General features: G+C 30.7%; 1 long non-coding RNA gene across 2 annotated transcripts; it reads left to right on the forward strand.

Annotated features, from left to right (window-relative positions):
• The first annotated feature begins 579 nt into the window (after window positions 1–579).
• Window positions 580–21,770, forward strand: LOC149528192 (uncharacterized). Of its 2 annotated transcripts, none has more exons than XR_016359267.1 (3): window positions 580–634; window positions 1,387–1,463; window positions 21,719–21,770. It is a non-coding gene; the product is annotated as an uncharacterized LOC149528192 (long non-coding RNA). The 2 variants fall into 2 exon arrangements; XR_016359266.1 differs by lacking the exon at window positions 21,719–21,770 and adding an exon at window positions 17,151–17,249.
• Window positions 21,771–27,341: the final 5,571 nt, after the last annotated feature.

A 27,341-nucleotide genomic window follows, 5' to 3' on the forward strand; every position in this document is an offset into this window, starting at 1 on the left:
CAAATATTCAGTTATCTGGTAGTCAGTCATCTAGTGTGTGCCGTAAATTTTGAGTTATATGAATTTTGTGATTTGTTTGCTCTTCTAAATTCATGGTGATCACTACGCGGATAGCGCTTTTGCAATATTTACATTTTATCATCAGAATATTCAACAGAAAAAAAATATTCAGAGTTTGCTGAGTTCTCATTTAACTACCACCCATTTGTCTTCTTTAGGGTTTTCTTGCCATAGGTTGCGAGATCCGCGCCTAGCGTGAAAATATGGTATAATTATATTCTTACACTAAAGATTTTAGATTATGGGTTTTATGCCAGTTTGCTTTTAATACATATATTTTCCTAGAAATGCAAATGTGTAGTTGAGGGCTTTTCTATTGATCGGAATGTGAAGTTGGTTTTTCTATTCGGTTATCTGGTAGTCAGTCATCTAAATTTTGTGATTCTTTTGCTCTTCTAAATTTATGGTGAGCACTACAGGGATGTGCTCTTGCAATATTTGCATTTTATTTGAAACCTTAACATCATCAGAAAATTCAGAGTTTGCTGAGTTCTCATTTTAATTACCACCGATTTCTCTGCTTTTGGGTTTTCTGGTGATGGGCTGCCAGATCCGTATCTAGGGTGAAAATATGGTATAATTTTATTCTTCTGCTAAGATTTTAGATAATGGGTTTTATGTCAATTTGTTTTGAATACATATATTTTCTTAGAAATGTAAATATGCATTTGTGGACTTTTCTGTTGATCGGAATGTGAAGTTGGCGTTCACATATTTTCTACGAAATTTGTTGAGGTTTTACCATAAATTTCTGGCTTAAAACTATAATTAATATGTTTAGATGGGTCAACTTATAGTTTCAACTCATCATAGATAGAATTAGTGTAATTAGTGATTCTTTGGAGGCTGGTTTTGTTATGCTTCAATCTAATGTCAACTAGTTCGGAAAAAAGCTTTGTTATATGGAACAAATATTTATCATGGAGCTATTGGGTGATGTTGTTTTTTTGGGTATCTTGATAAACTTGTCATCTTAATAATTAAGGATGATGATTTTCTTGACAAACTTGTCATCCAGCAGAATGTTTTGGTAAATCAGTCACAACTTTTCAATACTTTATTGTCTTAACTTTGTTTAGTTTATGATATAGGGATGGGGATGATAAAAAATAATGTGTTATTGTGTTTTAATTTTCTTTATAATTATTTAGTTCTTTTTAATCTTTTGTAGTCTTTTTTACTGTTATTTATTTCTGTAGTATATTTGAAATTTATGCTACAACTAAAAATGTGTTTAAATTATGGTCAAACATAATAAAAGATTTTCTTTATAAATATATGCTTTATAGTCAAGAATATTGAAAACTTATCTGGTTTATATTTCAGGAAAATAACTTAAGATTTATTTGGTGACTTTATTCAAGAATAAACAAAATTGGAAAGATAGAAAAGTGGTACTACAGGTAAGTCTCATTTTATGATTATAGGAAAAAATAATATTTTAAACTTCTAAATTGAATATTTTCTAATTATATTAATAAGTTATGTTTTTTTCTAAACTTTAGAATATTAGAAAATAATTAATATTTATAATGATATTTTGGAATCAATTATAATAGAATGTTCAAGATAAATTCAATTAAATATACAAATAGTAAGATTTTTTTAATCTTTAATTGATTAGAAACATAAGTTTTTTTTATAAACTCATATGTTGTTCATATTATTAATTTTATGGTTATGCTTTATTTTTATATTTAAATTTTGATTAAAATCATAATATATTTATCAAAAGTTAATTTACATTTAAAAATTTGAGATTAGTTAATTTTTAAATAATATATTAGTTTTTTTATTCAAGAATCACTAAGTACCATTTCACATATTTCTATAGACATAACTGTAAATGGATCAATCCAAACTGCTCATAACTTATAGAAAATGTTCTCATTATATAAAAAATATTCAACAATCAATAAATAGTTTATAGATTCAACTATCCATAGTTTGTGGATACAACTATCCACATACCTAAGACTCATCAAGTTTTTGGATTCACCTACCCACAAACTAATATAATTTGATATAATAGATTTCCCCTCCTTCCATTTTCTCTAATCTAAAATTGTGTAAAGATCTTTGTAATATGTTACATTAATGTATGGAGATGTTTAAGTTTCTCTAGCTTTATAATGCTCAACAAAGGTAAACATTGATTCATACTCTCCTTTAGTTTTTAAACTTTCCAAGAATTCAAAAGTCCAAGTTGTAGGTTAGGTAAAAATAATCTACCACAAAATTTTGGGGACACCTTGTGGTGTGAAGGTGGGTATTTCTACCAATAGAGTCATAAACCAAGGTTCAAATATTACAAGAATATCTTCTACTATGTCAACAATTAAGAAGCCCAATTCATAGCTCAAATCAAAAGAATTTTTCTCAATCTTAGGAAGACCCTAAACATGAAGTTTGGAGTCTTTTTGCATATATAGTCATCAAAAGTTTCTACCTTCTAGGGTTGTCTACCAAATCAACAATTGCTCCTCTATAGCACCAATAATCCACTTTGATGTTGAGTATGCCATTGATTATACTATTCAACTTCACAATCTTATGGCCAACTACTAGTCCATCCCCTTTTGCCAAGTATGAGATTTTACCCTATATCCTTAGAAATGCATCCTCAATCTCTTTTCTAAATGTAGTTCAACATTTTGTTTTTTCCCGCCCGGCTCTTTGTGAACTGACCTGTTGATCGACATGTGGGTGTGCCTCTACTTCTGATATCATTCAGGAAGAACCGACGCCCCCCTATGCATGCACAGGGGTAGGAGGGCTTAATAGTTGGGTGGGCTCTGACTAGCACGTTCGTTACTCTACATGCAGACTACTTGCTAAAAGCTGCTTATTCCAGCACCACGAAATCATAGTTAGTTGACACCGCCCAGTTTATTAACCACCAATAGTAGCCACGACTATAGATAGTTTAGAGGGCAGCAGTTTCATTGACAGATCGAAAAGCATACATATAAGCAGCCCTAAAATATATGGGCCAGTAGCATACCTTACAGTAGTATATCCATATGCAGAGACATAGGTAGCTAAGCCAAAAGCTAGAGCAAAGTAACTAACTAACGCATAAAATTATTGGTAGGGGCACCTTTCGTTTACCTTGATCCAGTTCCTTACACATCAGATTAAGCAGTCTAGTGATACAGTGGGTGATTCAGTCATTTAAGCAAGTAATCCTGGGCAAGGATGAATGTAAATAGATTGAACTATAATATAACATAATATCTTAAAACTACAATAGTATTTAAATTGTAATAATATTATAATTTTTTAAAAAGTAATAGTGAGAATAGAAAATGTTAAAGTTATTATAGTTATAATTAATTCTAGAGTGGTAACATGCTTTATTCAAAACTCATTAGACCTAATTCAGAGCCAGAGCATTCCATTAAAAATATTCAAATTTAGAGGTACCTACTAACAATGATGTTAGATTTAACTTTGATCTTAACTTTTATAATAAAAATTCTAATTAAGAACTATAGTATATTTTAATATTTATGAATGTGATGAGTTTAAATTTAAGGTTAGATAAATCAATATTAAAAGTATATATGTAGAAATCTTAAGAAGATAAGATGAAATATTTTGACAAATTAAATATTGATACATTTGATAACTAGAGCAGATTTATAAGTGTTTATTTTTTTTTTTTTTTATAGAAGTATTATATTATATATTGGGTGAACATGGATATATGGGAGGATAAGGAGATAGAGGCCGAAGAGAATGAATAAGATGAATAATATAAAGAGAGATAGAGAGGTGAAAAGTTTTGCACTGAGAGAGGAGAGAGAGAGAGGGGCAAAGCAATAGGAAGGAGGAGGGAGAGGTAGATGAAGAGGAGAGAGTGGGGTTAGGGGATGAAGAGATATAATAAAGATATTTGAGGTGATAGATAGTATATAGATAGTTATATTAAGAATATCAAAGAGAAATTGAGAAAATAAAATATAGATATTGAGAGTTAAAACTTAAAGAAAGGGGTATGATAAGATAGAGATTGGGGCAGAGGAAAAAGTGTATATGTGTATAAGAAAGATATAAAGAAAGGATATGGAGTTAGATAGGGAGAGGGTACAAATTAGAGAGAGATATGGATATAGAAACAGAGAGATACATAATTATAGAGAGAGATGGAGATAAAAAATATAGATGATGAGATAACAATTTTAAATTGTTGATTTCAAATATCTATGCTATCCATTTTGTATAGGAAATAATAGTTTGAGGCATAGATAAGTATAATGAAGAGAAGGAATAATTAAATACACATTAAATATCGAGCGATAGTCATCCATTACCAAGTTGTTGGGAAATAGAGGAATGAATGGAAGCCAAAAATATAAATTGTATTCAACATAGGATTGAGACTATAATATTAAATATATAATTATTTGTTAATTTGAAATCTAGGTGATAGTTGTGAGTTTTTTTCCTTACACAATTACATTTAGTGAGTAGATTTGAACTCAAGAGCCTACAATTTACTGTTGTGTTATAGGCTCTTGCCTATTGTATATTTTAAAGATTATTTCATATTATTTCATTTGAATTAATATTAAATTATTTTAATGTTATTTTATTAAATATATATTGTTATTATATTTAGAAGTTTTTAAATTGAAATTAATTTTTGTAATATTAAGATTTATAATTAAAATTTAGGTGACTATTATTTTTGTGTTAAAATTAATTGGTTGAGATTTATAATTTTTAATTTAATATGTTTTATAAATTATCTATTATGTTAAGAATTTTTTTTTAAATATCACCTTTTGAATTTTTATCTTTTGCATACTTCTTCTTGGTATTTATTTAGATAGTTTCTCTACACATTAACAATAAAAGGATGGACAAAATCAAATACAGAAAATATATTGGATACCTTGTATATAAATTTGACTATTTTATTGTTTGAATTACCTAAGAGTTCCCAAGGCTCACTTTCGTACACATTTTCATTAATCATACTATTATCATTGTCACTCATTGGATTATTAACTTTCTAGGGAGTCTTCTGGAGTCTTTAGGCATTCACTACGAGGGAATTTTTTTTGATATGCATGTTAATATCTAAAATCTACGAATGCATGCCTTTATAATAATATAGTATATCATTCTCCCTTAGATGATCTTTGTCTTCTGAATATAACTAAGATCTTTGCTACAATTATTTCTCATGACTACAAAGAACTAGTGAACCAAGGTTAGAGATACACAAAATAAACTAAGCATACATATTTATTCAAGAAAGAAAACAAGGTCACATGCAGATATAAAGCCTATTAGAAAAAGAAAGTTTTATGAAGATGATATATTGAGTGCATTTTAGAAGGCTAGGTTATCCAAATCATTTACAAAATGATTATTAGAGGGAGGGAGAAATAGTAAGAGAGAGTGTGCATATGAGGGTGGGAAGGGAAACAAGAAGGATATGAGAGGGAGAGAAATAGGAAGAGGAGACAAGAGAGTGGGCAGATGAAGAGATATAATTTGATAGGGATATGTCAGGTGATAAATAGTATATTATAGATAGATACACAGAGAAGATAAAAGATAAATAGAGAAAATGAAATATAAATAATGAGAGGAAAATGGTAAAGAAAGGGGTAAGATAAGATAGACATAAGGAAGGGAAATGAGTTGATGTGTATATTAAAAAGAAATTTAATGCTTACAACAAACATTTGGATATGAGAAAGACTCGTCAATGGAGCGATTGTTGAAATCACAATATTGTCTACATAATAGGTACCAAACCACCAAACATGTCCATGTATGTTGTTTTTTGTTTTGAAAACTACAATGGACCACCATGGAGTGGCGATGACTCAGTGGAATTAAAAGATAAGGACTCATTTTTCAGCTGTATCTAGAGTAAAAAAAAATAGACGATCTTCATATCTAACCTGCTTTTACTTTTGAAAGATACTAAAAAATGAAAAGCAATCCATATACAATTATATGCAAGCAAAAAGACGAGTGCCTATATTAGATAGTTCTTTAGAAAAAGCATTTGTATTTTCAGTGTGACAATAAATCAAAACAACACAACTGAATCAAACATATTACATAAAGAACATACTCAAGAAAATACTCAGAAGTACATAAGACTATTAACGTAACCCCTTGCACCATCAAAGGTGCAAGTTCTAGTTAGTTGTTCTAGTTGAACAATTATTTTTTTCATGTGCTTTACATCTTGAATAAGTTTCACTACATAATTAGCTCTCTTACTTTTCTAAGAGCTACCAACCTTAAAAATCATATATTGAATTCAATTTAAAGGAATATTTATTAACTTCAATGAAAAAGTATTTCAAAAATTCTAAAATCATACTTATTTATAAATTCTATTTTTTTGGGGGGGAACATAGGCCAATATTAAAGCCTACTGTTGTCATCAATGAACAAATGTATTAAGGGCTCAATAAGTAACATTGTATTAGATACTACAATATAAGTTTATTTTAACTTACTATTTCTTGAGGATTTAAATTTGCAATACAAATTATCTGCTTAAATGTTTAACATCCAAAAAATAGTTTTCAAGAACTTGGTCCCATAAACTTTGTCTGAATTTGTGAATATATGCACAAGAAGTTGCATTTATGCTAATGATTAATATCCAACTTCATTTTTTCTTTCAATTTTTTAGCATTCACAGTAAAAAAAGTAGTGAGAGAAATGCTATCTAATTAAATCTTATAATTATAACCTTTCACTCATATTTGTTTATTTAACCATTCAAAGCTCTTGTTTTCAATTACATCTTAAAACTAAAGACTTAAAAAATTGATTATATACAAAATTTAAAATTTAAGATTTTTTCAAAATTAATTAAAATATAGAAAAATTGTACTAAACATTTCTTTATCTAAAAATAGAAAACATTTATTATTTAATATGTAACACAAATTTCACATGCGATCATTCTTTTCAATTACAAAAATGCCTTTATGGCTACGTATTAGAAGCCTTGGGTTCTTCTTTGCCAGGATTCCTCTGGTCCACTAAAACAAATCCATCGTCCTACCATTCAACATTTATTTCAAAGCACAAAAAGAATTAAAACCCCTTAAATCACTTTAAAACAATGGAAATAAAATACAATTATATTAGTGTGTAAGAACCATGTCCTATTTAAATTTTCCCACATCATCAATTGTAGAAAATGCAGAAGAGAACCAATCAAAACATTGTGGAAAAGTCAAATTATTTATTTACTAACAATTAGTTTATTAGTAGAGCATAACATCAAGAAGCTGATCTACAATAACACATCTTTAACATGTTTTTAAAAATATGATGTTCAAAATTACATCAATAATGGTGATAACTAATCACATCTCATGCTTATGACAGAAATATAATACCATAGTTACTGATCCAACTCACATGAATTTATAATGCATTACTTTACATAGCTCTCAAATTATAATTACATATATTAGTACATCAAAATAATGAACAAATATAATCAAAACTAAGTTAACCTTTCTTGTTGTGTTCTTTAGGATCCTATCTCCAAAGTCGTAGGACATTGTCCATCTACTATCTGAGATAAGAGTGTAGCTTAGGTGTTTTAACCTCTTCAACCATAGAGTGAATACTCCCTCGGGATTCTTCCTAACATGAAGAATTCTATGACCTTAGCACAAGAAGCCTAGCTTCCTAGAACAAGATCGATCGGATGGATCTAGTGTGGCCGTGAAACACACTACATGCAATCATGTGCCTAGTAGCCTAATCACGAAATGTAGCAAGGAATAAAATAAAACTACACATCTACACATATGTAGTAAAACCAAATAGGCATAGTGACATACTCACATATGCATCTATTCTACAAAACTAGCATATAGAAGAAACTAAATGTGAAGTATCTATCTATCTTTCCCATAATTTCTACATTACACCTAGCCATGAAGGAAAATACATGCCCACACACACTGAATTACAACAAGATGTTAAAGATTATTGTTTTTATTATGTAATTCTAGAAGAAGAGCAATATTTTCATTTCAAATAGAAGATTTGTTTTACCACAGAATTTTAGTCTAGGTCTTGAAGTGATTAATCTATTGCCACTATATAACACTCATAGGTTTATTCTTTTCAGCATAGAAGAATAAAATGTGTCTTTATTAAAAGATCTAATATAATCTAAGAAATTTTTACTATTGGAAAAGTTAAGTACTAGAAATATAATCAACAATTAGTGGGAATAGTCTGGCTCTATCAAAAATGCACATACACTTGTGTCACTCTATAATTTCTAGATTTTAACTTCATAGATGTGTGGAGATGAATTGTAATAACACCCAAGATTCAATGTCTGCACCCATTTGAAAAGGGTAGGAATTTCCAATAATAATAAAAGCTAAGTGTTTTCAACATATAAATTTACTAAGTGTTTTTAACATATATTGATATTAGCACTCAAAATTCTAAGTAACCAACTAATATTGCATTACAAAAAGTCAAATTTCTTTATAGACATAGACCCCAAATGGAATTGTGTTTGCTAATAAAAGTAATTATAGCAACCATATGCATATACTATCCTCATCAAGCACATAGAACTATTTTCACAAAATGAAATAGGGATTATCTATCCTTCCACATGAAGGAACTTGTTGCATACCATTCAGTAGCCATTACAAACTGACAAAGATAGAAAAGATGACAATAACTGATGATTGCATTTGAAAGGAATAGAATTAAATTTCCAAAGAAATCAAATTGGGTTGGGTAGGGTTTTGATTCAGGAACCCCATGTCAATTTAAATATTCTTTGATTGGCAATCTACGGCTGAGCAAGGTTTTTAAAGGAGAAAAACACATTGCACATGATTCCAATAAACAACATAAAATGGTCTGAAAAAGTCTCAAGTTCAACTACCATCAGTTTTCATTTTTCCTCTTTGATTCACAAGACCATGGTAGGTCCTATGCATTGACTAAGATGTAATTATGCGGTACAAGATTACCAAACACTAGGGTATCAAAATCAAGGTTCATTCAAAAATAAAATTAGAAAACTAGAAGCAAGATTTATTTCCAATAGTAGCAAAATGAATTCAGACTTAAGATGAGTCTGGACTGAAGTTACAAAGAGGGCACAATTTTGCTAAAAATAGCTAGGGTTTAATTTGAAGATTAAATATTCAAGATTCCAACAGTAAGCATTTAATTTTCAATTTGACATCCTAGTAACAAGATTAAATTTCCAAAGACATCTTTCAAATAACAAGATTCACATTCACACTCAACAATAAATACAAAGAGAAACAAGAAAGAAGAAAGCAACCTGTGTTTTCTTCCCATTGGTTCCAATCCTTTCTTCTTGAGTTGTCATCGTCGCTACCCAAGTTTAGGTACCACATAAGGAAAACTAAGATTTAATGTGTTCTCTATTTTTTGCTAAGGACAAAGAAAAAGAAAAAAATGCTCTCCAGTTTGCTATCCAACATTTTTCCCAAACGCTTCCTTATACAATATTTTTCCTCTTGCAATAGATAAGTTTTTGTTTTTGTTGTTTTAGAAATTTTTAAGAAATAAAGATTTTGGTCTAACAAAAACAAGTTTTTGTTTTAATGAACACATGCACACATATTATTTAATGAACACATAAACATATTGTTTAATGAACACAAATATCTATATACATTTTTTTTTTAAAATGAAATACTTCTAAGTCCCTATTCAATATAAAAAAGGAACTTTTTATTTATATCTGAATGAACATAAAAACTCATTTGTTAGTAGTTTATTAAATTAAAAATTAATCTAAACATCTTCCATTAAACTAATCAAATGATTTATCTAAATTTCATTCTAAACTTCAAGGTTAGTTTTAGGAATGTAACAAAAAATATAAACAAACACACGAGATTCTACGTGATGTGTGTGTGTGGCAGCATGCCATCTGACGCATCCCCTTCTGAGAATCTAGCCCTCTCTACCTCAACCACACTCTCATTGTGATGATCCTTGCATCCACTCAAACACTCACAACCAAAAATGAGTCAGTATCCATCATAAAAATATATTACATCCTAATTATATCATCATCAATAAATAAAACATTAGCATTAATCATATTGCTATTAATTCACAACATATAAGAACACATCTTATTACATCATCATCATAACCTAATATATCATGCATTTTCATATTAAAATAATTCATTTCATTTTGGTAAATTTAAGATGTTAGCTTTCATTATCTGAAATTACGATTAGACCATCTTTGACCAAGTTAAAATTTGACTAACTACCACATAAGCAAGAAAAGAAAATGATCCTAGGGCAAGACATGACATCCTTCCACACTAGGAAATGACATCATCCTAATAGCTTTCAGAACAAAATTTAGTATACACATACCAAAACTATTATCCATTCTGAAATAAAATAGCTATACAAAAAGATGGGGCAAAGATTTTTGTAAATCCTTTGCATCTTCCCAAGTGGCACTATCCACACTAAATTAGTCCCATTGGACCTTGTATTGAAGTAGATCTCTATCTCATACCCTAAGGGTATGTTGCTCAATGATACACGTGGGTTGAACTACCGTCACCCCTAGATCCTATACCTGCAATGCATGCTAGTCAAGAACATGAGATATCTTAGAATCATAGGGTTTAAGAAAAGACACATATAAAACATTATGAATTTAGGCCAAAGCAGGTGGTAGAGCAAGCTAATAAGCAATTGGGTTGAAAACTTCTAAGAGCTTGAACGAACTAACAAATCTTAGGGCAAGCTTTGAACTCTTGCTGAATGAGATTGAACTCTTTTGTGGCCTAACCCTTAGATACACTTTGTCCCTAGTTTGAAATTGATGGAAGGTGTGTTTCTTGTCATTATAACTCTTCTGTTAATCTGCTACCTCTTTCTATTCACTACAAATTAAAATCACCCACTCTTCCATCTCTCTTAGCATCTTAGGAACCACAATAACCTTGTCTTCAACCCTATCCCAATTGATAGGAGTGTGACATTTCCATTTGTAGAGAGCCTCAAATGGAGCCATACCCAAGGAAGAATAGTAGGAGTTATTATAAGAAAAATTTACCAATGGAAGATACTCCACCAATTTTTACTGTTGATACATGTAGTACATGTGTAACAAATCTTCGAGCAGCTGATTTACCCTCTCTATCTGTCCATCAGTCTTAGGGTGGTATTTTGTATTGAAATCCATGTGTGTACCTAGAGAAAAGTTCAAGGTTGTCCAAAACCTTGAAGTCATTTAGGTGTCCTAGTCAGAAATAATGGTCTCTAGAATACCATGTAGTTAGAAAATTCCTAAACAAACTTTATTGCTAATACTGAAGATCTATCCTTCATACTGCTAGGAATGAAGTGGGCAACTTTTGTTAATTTGTCAACCACAACCAAAATGACATCATGCCTATATCAAGTCATGGGTAAGCCTTGTACAAAATCCATACTGATAACCTACCATTTATACTATGGAATCTCATGGAGGTATAGAAGACCTACCAGATGGGCATGCTTAGCCTTGACACACTGATATTCCAAACATTGGGCCACATATTTTGTCACATCTTGTTTGAGTTGTGGCCAAAAGTATAAAAGACTCAAATCAACCATAATTTTGTTTACCCCTATGTTCCCTAAAAATGGAGTGCAATGCATCTCCTCAAGTACAACATTCTATAGCCCTTCATGGTTGGGAACATAAATCTTATTTTTGTATTTAAGCACACCATCTTCATCAAAAAAATAATCTTGAAACCATGAGTCAGAAGCATCAATGTACAAGACTAACTTCACCCATTCATAATGGGCATCTCTAGGAAGGTACTAAAGAATATACTCTCTCATAGGATTTCAAGATGTAGATATAGCAGCAATATGTCTCCTATGACTAAGTGCATCAGCTACTGTATTCTCTTTTTCTTTAATATACTCAATACTGAAATCATATTCACTATGGAATTCGAGCCACTGTCTCCATCAAGCATTCAAGTTAGGTTTAGTGAAAATGTTCCTCAACCCCATATGATAATGATAAGTTTTGAGCTCAAATGGCTTCCCCAACAAGTAATGTTGCCACATTTTCAAGGCATGTACTATCATAACCAACTCTAAATCATGAGGAGCATAATTTACTTCATGCGATTTGAGTTTCCTAGACTCGTAGGCAACAACCTTACCATCCTGCATCAATACACCCCCAAGCCCATCATTGTAAGAATTTGTGGTGACAACAAAATGTCCCTTTGGGTCTGGTATAATCAATATAGGAGCTATAGTAAGCCTTTTCTTATGTAATTGAAAAGCTTTCTCACACACTTTCGTCCACTCAAATATTTTATCCTTGCGCTAAAGAGATGTAATTGGTGCTACTATATGAGAAAATCTCTCAAACAATTTTTGATAATACCTAGCAAGATCCATAAAGCTCCTAACTTTGCTTACATTCTCCAAATTTGGCCATTCAAGATGGCTTTGATCTTTGTGGAGTCCACTGCTATGCCTTTTTCTAACAAAATGTGTCTCAAGTAGTGGATCTCTGTTTGATTAAAGGAGCACGTAGAGAGTTTTCCATATAGTTTCTTGTCTCTTAGATGTTGCAATACTATGCACAAATGTTCTTTGTGCTATTCTAAATTTTTGGAGTATATTAGTATATCATCTATAAATATCTCCATGAATTTATCAAGATAATCTCTAAAAACACTGTTCATCAGGTTCATGAAAGCAGTAGGTGTGTTTGTCAGTCCAAAAGTTAAGACTACAAACTCATAATGCCCATATCTTCTTCTAAATGTTGTCTTAGATATGTCTTCCTCCTGAATCCAAAGCTAATGGTATTTGGATCTCAAATCAATTTTGTAGAATATAGTTGATCCCTTCATTTTATCAAAAAGTTCATCAATCCTTGGAAGAGGATATTGATTCTTTATGGATACCTTATTCAACATGAGGTAATTAATATACAACCTTAAGGTATCATCCTTCCCCTTGATAAAGATTACAGGAGCTCCCCACAACGATACACTAGGGAAAATGAAAGATTTATCCAAGACTTCCTATACCTGAGTATACAACTCATACATTTTTGTAGAAGTCATATGATAGGGAACCTTTGATTGAGGTTTTTCTCCAGGCACAAGATCTATGGAGAAATTGAATTCCCTCTTAGGGGGTAGTTCAGGCATATCATTTGGAAACACATCTTTTAATTTATGTAAAATAGGATGATCTTCCAATTGAGGTGAAGTCTCTTCTAGACTCTTAACATGGGAAACATATAAGTAACATCCTTTCCTCTCGACTTTCTTCAACTGCATTGCTGAAATTTGCCTCAACTCCGAAGGTCATTTGACACCATTTAGTGTCATTAAATACCTTGTGTCATCAAGACATTTAATAACCTTATCCTGATAGTCTACCAAAGCCTTATGCTTACTTAACTAGTTGATGCCTAGGATGACATCATATGAGCCCAAAGGCGCTACATACAAGTTGACCTATGTTCAGATGCTAGGGAGTTCCAACTCGCTAAAAAATAAGTATTGCTTTACCTTGTGTTCAACCGTGTTACCATACTCTATAGTCCAAGGTTCATCAATAAAACCAGCCCTAACAGGTATCTTGGCTACAATTTTAGGATCTACAAAATATTTAGTAGCACCAGTATCTATAAGGATAGAGATAGGGTAGTCATTTGCATAGGAGTGGCCTAATAATCTACCTGTCTATGATCAATTGTAGAATGAATGTGTTGTTGTAGAGGAAATTCGTCCTTATTGTCTTGTTGTGGGAACTTAGTAGCAAAATGGTTATCGCTACATACATAATAGCCTACTCTAGGGCCTCTTCTATCCTCATTCCTATTTTGATCACCTCGGTTATTTCAATTCCTTCCACTTCCATTTATAGGATTTTGGTTTTTTTTGTAATTACATTTTTCCTTATTCTTGTTGAAATTCTTTTGTCATTTATCCTTCATGTTTCTAATTTGTTGCTTCTTTCCATTTCCCTTTGGCCTATCATTCTGATAACCCTTGTTATCTTGATATGACCTATTATCCTAGAACTTCCTTTTATAGTTTGGGTTGAAGGATTTATATGAAGAATCATTCTTCAACCTCTATTACTTCTTAAGGGCCTTACACAATACAAAGTCTAAGTTCTAAATAGCTCATCATGCTAATACTGACAAACATACTTTACCAAATGACAAAAGCACTCATGATACTATGTAACATTCATGTTCCCTTGAACTAATTTGTAGAAGACTATTATTTTCTTGTCATAGTACAATTGAGGTAACCATCATTTGTAGAAAAGCTGTAAGAATTATTCCTAGGTTACCTCCCCATGCTAGAGCTTCTTTTCAGCCATGACATTTTTCCACCATGTAGCTGCCTCACCCATTAGCTGATAGGTGGCCCAAACTACTCTAAACTTTCCTATTTAGTTTCAAATTAGGGAGTACTTCTCCATGCTAGTAATCCATGAGTTAGCATCTTCCCTAGAAGCTTTACCATGAAACATAGGTGGAGTCACTTTTTTGAGATCTTTGCTCAAGTCAGTTGCTATTTGAATCCTATTAGAATTAAGGAGAGCACTTTGATGGTTAGCTTCTGCCTTTGCCTCTATCTTAGATGTCCTAAGAGCCTCAGCCAACTGCTTGTCCTCATGTTTCTTTCTCAATTTCACTTCTTGTTTACATAGGGCTTTAGAGCACTAATCTTCATCACACTTCCTTGCCTCTTCTTTAGTGTGTCTACCTCGAGCCTCATGCTCTAGGTTATCCATCCTTTGGCCTTGTTTCTATAAAAAAATTGCCTATTGGGTCAACAATACCATTATTTGATCTAATCTCTCAGTAGGTTCCTCCACCTGTGCACCACTATTGGACCCACTTTTCAATTTAGATCTTCTGGCCATGGTGATAATTCAAATGCCTATCAAACATAGGCACAATTAGCATAGTAGCCTAAGGGCCTAGGTTTAAACCCGGCTCTAATACCATATGTAAGAACTATTTCCTATTTAAATTTTGTCAGATCATCAATTGTGAAAAAAGTGGAAGAGAACCAATCAAAACATTGTGGAAGTGTCAAAATATTAATTTATTAACAATTAGTTTATTAGCATAGCATAACATCACGATGCTAATATGCAACAACACATCTTTAACATGTTTCTAAAAATATGATATTTAGAATTTCCAAACCTTTGAAACCCATTTTTTTCATAATTTCCAAACCAACACTATTATTATCATAACAAACAAAATCTAAAAACTTCATATCATTTTCTTTCTTACACTTTTCATCACAAACACTTTTAGCTTTAGCAAAATCACATTTCTCAATTGCATAATCACACAAATCATTTGTGTCACATGATACATCACTTACAAATGGTTTCACATTCAAACATTGTTTCTCTTGTTTCAAAGTAAACAATTCCTTCTTTAACATAATATTTTCCGCTTCCAATTTCTTCACATTTTCTTGTAAAATTTTGTTCTTTTTCTCAGCATCATCAGACAAATTTAACTTTTCTTCTAATTCTTTATTTTTCTCTCTAAGCTTACATGTTTCTTTGACTTACCAATTATGTACTTCTTCCAAAAATTTTAACCTATCCTCTAGCTCTTCAATTGCTTCTATATGGACACTAATTTCATTTAACAATTTAGACTTTTCTTCTCCCATTTCATTTCTTCTTTTTTCCAATTTCTTTTACAAAATATATTTTTCACACAATAATCTTACATTTTGTTTCTTCACCATTACTAATTCTTCTTCTAATTTCTTTGTCTTCTCTTTTTGAACTCTACCAACTCTTCCCATTGAAATAAAAGAGATTAAACAAACTTTATCCTTTTTCAAAAATCCACTATTGTATCCTTTAAAGATTTCTTTATGAACTTCTTCAAAGCTTTTGTCACAAATAAATATTTACCCCTTTCACCAATTAACACATGAAAATTCATTCATTCATTTTCTACAAACTAGTATAATAACACATCTGAAACAAATAAAGTCATGCATTTTCCTCTTCATAGAACTATAACTTTAAACAATCATTCATTTTTAGCCTTATCTACATTGCTATCTTAACTTCTCAACAAAAAATATTAATAAAGCTTTACACAAGCTCAAATCTTACCAACAATTTTCAGCCATTGACTTTGTAATCTTCAACTCTCTAGGATTTTAATCCTTGTGCTCTAAAATATTTACCTTTCCATGATCTTTAACAGATATGAAGGTTAAATTATCTCTGATACCAATTGTAGAAAACCATGACAACTTTGATACACCTTGTGAAAGGCAGATGGACAAAATAAACTAAAATGGAAAGATACTCAATGTGTTGCAGCTCTAATACATTTCATTGACTATTTTGTGCATATCAATTACATTACATGATGTTTTTATTTATAGAGGTCTTAGATCATTTTTGGAAACATCTAAATTGATCGACATAGAAAAAATAGATTTTTTCTAGAATTAGTTGTGACTTCTAGAACTTTACCTAACCCTATTCGTCTATCTAGGAATTTCTAGAATCCTCTACTATGATTTTATATTTCATTTGAGAGGGAAATTACTCATTTCAAAACTTCTACTAATTCATCTGTCAAAAATGGTGACAGGATTTTCTTGCCCTAGCTCTGATACCACTTGTAGAAGGTGGACCAAGATCTTAAATTATCTCTAATACCAATTGTAGAAACCCATGGCAACTCTGATACACTTTGTGAAAGATGGATGGACGAAATAAACTAAAATGGAAAGATACTCAATGTGTTGCAGCAGTAATACATTTCATTAAAAATTTTGTCCATATCAATTACATTACATGATCCTCTAAGACCTCTATAAATAGAGGCATCATGTAATGTTATTGATATGGGCAAAACAGTGAAGGAAATATAATTTTTTTTTGTGTAGTTGCACATTGTGTTGTTCTATATTACATCTTTCATATTGGTATCAGAGTTGTTGTGTGTTTCTACAAGTGGTATCAGAGCCTGATTGGATAGAAGGTTGTACAAAATTTCAGATTGTGATAGGTGTGTTGTGCTACTAAATGGAGGAGGATTGTTTGTGTTATGAGAAAGATAATTGTTTTGAAGAAGACCACACAGGAAGTGTTAAGAAGGAAAGAGGGAAAGTTGGCAAAAAAGGTATGGTGCACATTCTTATAATTATTTAATGGTATTTGAAAAATTATCCTATTGCCTTTAAAAGAAAGGAAGATCATAATCAGAAAAAGGTGTTAATAAGAAGTGAGAAGTCTAGTTGTCTAAAGGGATTATTTCAAGTTGTTTGAAGATTTAATTCTAGAAGTAAAAAGATATTTAGAATTTTCTAAAAGACAAAGCAAAGTGTGTTAAAGTCTTGTGTTTCAATGGGGAAAGTTGGAAAAAGAGTAAAGAAGGAAAAAGATAGTTTGGAAGAAGAATTGATAATGTTAAAGAGTCAAATTCAAATTTGATAAAAGGATTTTAAAGAAGTTGGAAAACAAAATTATGAGTATTTGTGTCAAATTCAAGATTTAGAAAAGGAATTTATCAAAACTAAATAGAAAAATGAGAAATTAGAAGAAACATTAAAAGTATATGATGATGACAAATAGAGAGATTAAAAATTAGAAAAAAAGTTAAAGATGTTTGATGATGTTAAGAAAAGAAATGACGAATTAGAGTACAAAATGAAGAGACCAAAAGAAGAGAATGAGTTGTTAAGGGATAAACTAAATCAATCAATTATTGAAAGAAATACACATGTGAAGAAAAAATTAGTATATGATGTTTCATGTAGTACATATGACTTGAATTCACCATTAGAAAAGTATGAATCTATTGCAGTTGTTTGTGATAAAGAATGTAAGAAAGAGTGTGAAAATGCGGCATCAAATACTACCAATTTCGATAAAAAGAATGTTGGTTGGAATATCATGAAAAAAATGGATTACAAAGGTAAAGGACTAGGACAAAATGAACAAGGAATCATAGAATCCATTCTACCAATAGTGAGACAAAAATATGAAGGACTAGGATATGCAGCAGATGAAAGAAATGATGTCATGAGTTCAAGAAAATTTGTTCAAGGTAAAAAATATATACAATGTTCAAATTGTAATAGGAAAGGACACACAGAAGACAAGTGTTGGTATTGTCATCCATGTAATATTTGTGGCTTAAAGAGTCATAGTGAAAATATGTGTTGGAATAGGGAGTGTAAAAATATTTGTATGGACAAGTACTTAAAAATGGATTTTGGATGGAGCTAAGGATCAAGTTGGCAAAGAATTGCAAGAATGTTCAAAGGTTTATTTAGGTACAAATGTTCAAGAGTAAGAAGAAGTACAGTAGCATTGGGAAGTAGATTAGAGCAAGGCATCAAAGAGGAAAATGATTATCGGCATTTGTGACATATGAGGCAAGCGATAGGCATGTATTAACAAAGGCATTAGCAGATATGAAGATTATTGAAAAATGGCATTTTGGTATTAGGCAAAAGAAAGGATTTGGAATTTGTATGTAATAACATTTGAGGTTGAAATTAAGGGGGAGTGTTGAAATGTGTAATTTCCCCTCAAATGAATTGTAAAAGAATAATAGAGGATTCTAGAAATTCCAAGAAGATTACCAAATAGGGTTAGGTAAAGTTATGGAAGTCAAGATAATTTTAGAAAAGTCTATTTGTATTTTTTCACCTAATTTAGATGTTTCAAGAAATGATCTAAGACCTCTATAAATAAAGGCATCATGTAATGTTATTGATATGGGAAAAATGGTGAAGGAAATATAATATATTTTTTTGTGTGGCAGCACATTGTGTTGTTCTATGTTACATCATTCATATTGGTATTAGAGCTGTTGTGTGTATCACTTGTAGAAACACACAATAGCTCTCATACCAATATGAAAGATGTAATACAAAACAACACAATGTGTTGTGCACAAAAATAAATATTATATTTCCTTCACCATTTTTCCCATATCAATAACATTACATGATGCCTCTATTTATAGAGGTCTTAGATCATTTCTAGAAACATCTAAATTAGCCGAAAAAATACAAATAGACTTTTCTAGAATTGTCTTGACTTCCAAAACTTTACCTGGTAATCCTATTAGAATTTCTAAAATCCTCTATTATTATTTTACAATTCATTTGAGGAGAAATTATAGAGGTCTTAGATCATTTTTAGAAACATCTAAATTTGACTGACATAGAACAAATAGACTTTTCTAGAATTATCTACGACTTCCAAAACTTTACCTAACTCTATTCGTCTATCCAGGAATTTCTAGAATCTTCTATCATGATTTTACATTCCATTTGAGGGGGAAATTACTCATTCCAACATTTTTACCATTTTGTTTGCCTCATTTCTTATGGGAAAATTTAAGGTCAGATTTGTAGATTTGTATGATTATTTTAGACTAGGATATTTCAGTAGTATTAGAAAATATCACCTATTATATTCATAATATTTCATTTAGGATAAATGAATCTACTGAAAACTTACAATTCTGAAAACTTACAATTCTCATCAATAACCCCTTTCTTCAACAGTTTGATATTAAAAACTAACTTGGAGAATATTTGCAGAATAATTGAATTAGCAGACTTTCAATCAGTATTCTAAAACTTCATGGTAAAAATTATTACTATGAACTCTAGACATCTCTCGTCTCTTGATTATATTTATTATGTATATATATTTTAACGAATCATTTCTACAAAATAGTTTTGGCTTTTAATGCTCTTATTCAACTTAAAATTTAAAAAGAAAAGAAAAATTAGTCTTCCACTTGAAAAAATTCTCTGTTATGACTGAGTTCTAGATAATCAACATCATATCCTACTAAAGCATAAACTTCACTAAATACCTGTTCTGATTAGTAGCTTTAAATCCTAGAGACTCTTGTATGCTAAAATATGGTCATTTACCTAACAATAATTATCAATCCTAATCTGCGATCCCTTTTCAAATATGGGATCTTGTGCTTTTCTTGACCTCCTCTAATCTGCATCAAGTACGAACCAAATGACTGCAAATGTTGTCCTATTATCATGGTTTATCTAGTCGCTGCATCAACCATGGTCGGTATTTCATTTGAATCCTCACCCTCCATCACCTTCTTCAGTTCAGATACAGCAGACTCGAGTTCCCTTATCATATCATTTGTACGCCTGCTCTTGTACTCGTTGAGGCTTTTCATTGCGCGCCAACACTTCCATAAGACTTCACTATGTTCTATGTGCTAAATCCAAGATTATTTGGTGGCTTATCCAAAGCAAAGAATTCTTCTTCTTAATTAATTGCATATTTATATTCTTTTGGTTAATTATTTATGCTTCAAAGTCAAAGCAACATTTTAAGTTCAACTACTACATATACTCATCTGAATTAATTGGTTTGCATACTAAAATGGATACATTTATTTATAAAAATGGAATGAGATGGGACTAGTGTACTTGTTCTTAGGAATCACTCATGTTTACACCCAAAACATAAGGAATGACTCTGAATATATCTTATATCCAAAATAATGTTGCTGCTCAGATAAGGAATTGAGTATACTGAAATGACACTAACAAGTTTTCATTGAAGAGTCATTAAAGTTTTCAATAAAGAGTCATTATCTATATATCCAAAATAATGTTGCTGCTCAGATAAGGAATTGAGTATACTGAAATGACACTAACAAGTTTTCATTGAAGAGTCATTAAAGTTTTCATTAAAGAGTCATTATCTATGAGTTTTGTAGTGCTTCCCTTGAATTTTGTTATTTTGAAGTTCAATATGTTCTGAATCCAAGATTGTTAGATGACTTGCTTTTAAGAATTAATTATCCAACTTTTTATTGCCTATTTATATTCTTTCAATTATTATAATATTTTTTGATCAGTACTTTCAATTATTGTAATACTATTTATGCTTCATAGCAAGGTTTTTCTTTTGGGTACTCCATATCTACCTAAATTGATTGATTTTGTTCTTCAGATTGGACATCATGCTATGTCAAGAAAAGCTGATGTAGGAGTTCTGTGAAGGAATTAGTATTTACTTCTTAGAAATTGTTCAAGTTGGCATTCGAAAATGCACAAGATATGATCCTATTATGTCACGTGCCCAATCTCAACTACTATCATTCCCTTCCCTGATATTTCTAATTGACACAATGCATATGTAATAACATATATGCTAGTAGTAGAATTACATATTTATTGTAAATTTTATGATCACCTTCTTCAGTAATTGTAACTTTAAAATATCTTTGATTAATATTAATTATTTCATAGAGTTTCTATTATGATTTGTATGCATTAACCCTCTCAATAATAAATTAACAACATTACTATGAATATCCTATGTAGTTATTATTAGGGACAGCCTCACCATATAAATAATTTCTTCCAACTTACAATGCTTTTCTTGAAAAAAATGCATCTATTCCAAAACTTAGCTGATTAAATTTAGATGTTTGAGAATAATGGATGAAATTGGAATAACCATATGGTTAATGTGTGACTGACATAATCAATCTGACCTGTTTTCATTTTGTTCACTCCAATTTCTATTGAATCTAATATTCCATTTGTTGCAATTAGAATGGTATAGTGATGCAAGGGAAGATCTAGACTTCAAGTTAATCATTCAAGGTGCTCAATTTCTTTAACAAGTCTTACTTTTATTAATTGGTAAACTAAATGATATTTGACTTTAGTAGTTTCTAGCTATCTTCTTCTTCCAATAACCTTAGTGTTGATAGTTTCCATCATTTAACCTTGCTGATATTTACAACAGGATTCCTATGCAAGAAGAATAAGTCAGAGTGCAGCATTTGACTGTATAATATGCTTGAAGATAATTTATAATCCTTGTGACTACTCCATGTGGACACTCATTCTGTTGTGCTTCAGGACATCACATTGTGCCCGTTTCTTTATATTGGTTTATTTGTCCCAGATAATGATAACAAATATATAGATAATAATAAGTTCTCACTATAGCAACTATAAATTTGATAATAATAATAATAAATAGTTGACTAATTTTTTAATGTATTTATTTAGGTATTTGAGTTGAGGAAAAATTTATTAATATGATAATTTTCAATTGTGATTATTATTTATGATGAAAGGAAATAACATGAGGAATACAATTTAAACAAGGGCATGCTTACAAAATTTAACTGTTTCTTTAACAATAAAGAGATAACATGTGATATTTTATAAAAAATAGAAATAAAAGATTCAAACTAATCTTTAGAAAGTGATTGAGAGCTAGTTTAACGAGAGTCTTGTATGATCACATGTTTCCTATATTTCATTCTCGTATCTCGATGAGGGGAAAAAGGTCTTAATGGAGCATTTCAGCACCTAACCATGGACTATGTTTAATCCCCCTTCTCTACTTCATGGTGTGAATTAGACCTAGCTCTCCACAATGGATCGTAGATGTTATTGTCAATGCTCCTAGGAATTTGTTGTAGAGTCACGCACAACGTTGTCCATCATGCCCTGTAGCGATTTACTAGTATAGCACGACATCATTTGATCACCTGTCCCAATTATGAGAGCCATTAACTTATACCTTGGCCAAGGATTTTTAATTTTTTGGGGTTCAACATCTCACCTTGTTGCTTGACTCTAGGTTAAGGGCTATTCTCTAAGGCATTTGAATTGAAGTTGTATATATATGATCTCAACAGCTTGATTGGTTCATTTAATATGAATGATGTTGATGAAATGTGGGTACAACCAACTCTGAGTAAATTCTAAGTTTATTTAATTAGGACTTAAATTGGTTGTTCCAATTCATGATATTCAATGCTATAATGATTAATCAAGGAAAATATTTTTTTTAATTGTAAACTTCAACTATAAGGAAGGGGACATCATTACTTTAATAATATAATGAATTATTTTCTCCCACTCTTAGTGATAGGGTATTTCTTTATTACATGAACAATCGTAAATGAGTGTACATGCTTCTTCTTTATAGGAGTTTAGAACTTATAAGATATTTACTAGATAGGTTCATTCAGATTGGACTCTTTTGTATTCTCTTTTAATTTGTAAAAAGTAGGTGATTATCAATCCATTTTCTCTTCATTATGTTTATCAAATTAGAAGAGAAATCATCTACTAATACTATTGATTTTTTTTTTTTATTACAACTAATATTTTCCAATATTCTATCTTAGCATCTTGTTTCCATTTTGATAGAAGGGAAACAAAGGAGTACAAGAAAAAATAGAAAAATTACTCACTTCACATCTTAAACACAAAAATATATACACAATTATTTTGGTACAACTCTACTACAGAATAGAAAAAATTCTTTATTCCATTCTATTTAAAATCAATTATATTACAAGAATTTATATAAGTAATCTAATAGAATTAAAGCCTTCTACAAGGTTCTAAACCTACAAACTTATACATGTGATCTATGATTGAACTGCACATGTAACTGTTCTTTGTAGATTTTATTTTTAAATAAACTAAACTATAAGCATTTTATTTTAAATGCATCTACATGCATTGATAGGGTGTGGTTTAGATTCAATTGAATCCTTGCTTGATGGAGGAATGTTTGTGTATTAATATGAATAAATAAACTTTTAAGGAAACATATGCTATCAATTTTCACATATGGTTTCATCAATGCCAAAGGGGGAGACTCTTTGCAATTTAGCTAAGGGGATACTTTGAGGTTTTCATTTGTGGAAAAAATATGCTATATCTAGCGGGAAAGACTTAGAGTTATGCTTTGTAGAAGATAACTTAGAAAATTGTCTAAGTGTAACAAAGGTTAGATGTCAAGAGAGACACCTTTCTGATTGGTGAGCTTCACAAAGGAAGAATTGAAAACATGCATAGTTAACATGATGTAGTGCAAGCATTGGAGATCATATCCTAAACTGTGCATGTCATAATCAGCTATACATAAAGAGTTATTAGAGTTTTACCAACTGCAGTCATGTACACGAAGAGCAAAATAGAGGCAAGGAATTGGCAAACTATGTTAGGGCTTTATTTTGGTTACCAAAATTATTACTAAGATATTATGGGATGAAATATCCGATGTTAATCCTAACTGATCACAAAGTAATTTTATGTTTTGGGAAGTGTACAAGAAGGTTAAAGGCAGAAAAGATAGAAAAAATAGATATAATGGAAATAGTATTATAGATAAAAGGTGTAACCATATATCTTCAAAACAAGCAACTCAAATTTGGAAATGTAGAAATTAGAATGGTGTATAAAGAGTTGTTCAATACCAAAGGAACCATGAAATGATGAACTTTTTCTAAAACATATCATTCATCTACCCAAACCTCTTGACAAAGAATGGATCAAAATAGTACTTAGTAGGATACACAAAATATTTGTGGTTGAAAAATAGAAAAGTGGAGATCACCAAACAAATTAGAAGTGGTGTCATAGGACTACTAGGAAATGGATGCAAGTGTGTAGAAGACCTAGACTTCAAAATTTTGATTGATGGACTAGTTAGATACATAATAGATTAGAAAATATTTGATAGAATATCAATCAAGGAAAAAGGCATAATATTCACTTATCTAGTGATTGTGTGGAAGATCTATTAGGCTAATCAATCCAACAAAATACTAGGAGGTTCCATACAAGTAGCATATGAAATCATTGTTAAAGGCACAAGGTTTTATCCATATAAGATGTTGAGAAATCAATTGATGTTTAACCTAAAAAAGACTAAGAAACAAGGAATAAAGTATGGATCTTTATTGGTTAGTATATATTTCTACATGAAAAAAAATTCCTTGCATAGGAAATGTAAACTAGTTAGATGGTGAGCTGATTGTGCACAAAAATCAATATATTTCTCGAAACTTTAGAAAGAAACTAAAATAGCCTAATATGGTTTCACTTTAGAGGACTATAAGAGAAAATGACCAAAAGAAATGAGATCCCATTAGAAGTTGTAATTAATTACAATTTTTTTTTTCTTTCTAAAAAGTACCCATCTATGCATTATGAAAGTTATAGAGCCTAGATTGGTATGGGTAACACCATTTGGTTATGAAGTATCGAGCAATGATTGGCTTAAACTAAGGATGAAGGAGTCAAAATATTTGAAACATATAAAAAATATTATAAGAAAATAATTATAGAAGAAAATATGTCTAAAGATGAAGGAAGCAACATACATAAAACTATTGAAAATATACCATTAACATATGCAAAGATAAATTTTAAAAAATAGATAGCAAAATACAAACACATGAGACACACAAGATCAACAACTACACAAGCCAAGAGAAGAACACAAAGTCAAACCACGGGAAGATCACATGCAAGCACACAAAGATAAGTGACAAGAACACAATTAGTTATGAGGTAACCAAAATGAATACCTAAAATAATTATTGGAGGAATTGCATAGGGAATGAAGAAATATGGGAGTATCAAAACCATCTTTGACTATAAATCTAGTAAATGGAGCAATGAAGAAAATATGGTAATTGAGGGAGGTATAATATTGTATGTACGAATGTTCGTACTTGCCAAGTAAGTTAGAAGATAAATTCCAATGCAACTATCTAACATAATCTTAGTCAAATGGAACAATGCACATAAACTAGAACGAGATGGTCTAGAGAGAATGTTACATTTTGTAAAGCCACATGTCCTAGTTGAAGAGATAGACAGAATACTGGATGGACATGAGAAGAAGTTTTAAATCTATAGTACATAAACTGGAAAAAGATGGTCGAGAGAGAATGTTACAGTTTTGTAAAGCCACATGTCCTAGTTGAAGAGATAGATAGGATACTAGATGGACATGAGAAGAAGTTTTAAATAAACTATAGAAAGGCCTAAATATTTGTAGTTATGGTTAAAGTTGTTGAAGAAGATAATAAAAGAAATTGGAATATCATCTTCAATATTACTAAAAATAATATAGAGAATTACCACTAATTGGAATAATCTATGATTTGAATGAGGAGGTTAGTGAATATATTGACCTTACCATTGAAGATATCCCTATAGATATTGTGTATGAAATTATAAGAAAGATGGAGTTGGGGGAAGAATTATCAAAATAAATTGGTGGACATAAAGTATTGAGTGAAAATCATGAAGGCAAGAAGAGTTAAACACTTGAAGGAGTGAGCGAAGAACAAGGAAACAAAGTTGAAGTAGTAAAAAAACAATATCCATAAACTACCACTATCTAAGTAATGACCTTTGAGAAAATTAAATTACCTTTTTCTCTAACACCCCTTCTTAAGAAGAGCAACAATACAGTTACAAATAATGTAGAAAGAGGAAGTAAACTGCAATGCAATGCTGAAAGCAAAGTTGGGTCCCGGAAACAAGGCTTGATGAGGTAGCCAATCACAAAAAATCTCTATGAAATGGAGGAATAGAGAAAACCCAATGGGAAAAGGTCTACTCCAAAATGAGATAGATGAAAACCAAGTGAAGGACTGTAGAAGCCTCCAACTAGAGGAATTGTTCTAGAAGATAGGAACAAGGGGAATCATGAAGAAAACCACTAAAACATGTAGAAGCTATAAACTCTATCTAAAAGAAACTATTGATCTATAGAACTTCCTCTAAAATAGAACCCAAGTAGAGAAGACTATAATCCACATTAAATCAAGAGGCAAACAAAGGCAAACAATTTAACTCAAAAATATATATAGCATAAAACACCAAAGTCTAAAGAGATTATCAATCAAACCAAGGAAGCATGAGAAGAAACAAAATAAAAACTACCACTATCTGAGTAATGACCTCTAAGCAAGCAAAAATTAGTCAAGTGAGAAATATACAAGGAAACAAAAAAAATCTGTAGAACAACAAGTTGCATGGATGTTGTAGGATATGACACAAATCAATACTGGAAGTACATTTACAATATTAGAGAGGCCCTATTATAAATTGCATGATGAAAATGTGAAGCTTTACATGAGACTATTACAAGAAAGAGAAGATTTGTTGAGTAGAGTGAAGGACAAGAAAAGATCATAGCTAGTTAAGAGAATGTTGAATGCACTATCACAATTATTACCAAAATAAGAGTTCATAAGGAAATGGGAAGTGGAAGACAATTGCAAATATTTTCGGAATTAATAATGAATTATCAAGCTATGAAGGAAGAACTGATTACAAAATTATAGCTAGGAACCAATAAGCACACACTAACTAAAGTGATTAAATTTTTATTAGAAAGGCA

This window comes from Cupressus sempervirens, chromosome 11 (genome assembly GCF_028749045.1).
Source record: "Cupressus sempervirens isolate cs-2001-9-10 chromosome 11, ASM2874904v1, whole genome shotgun sequence".
In the NCBI taxonomy this organism is placed as follows: Eukaryota; Viridiplantae; Streptophyta; class Pinopsida; order Cupressales; family Cupressaceae; genus Cupressus; species Cupressus sempervirens.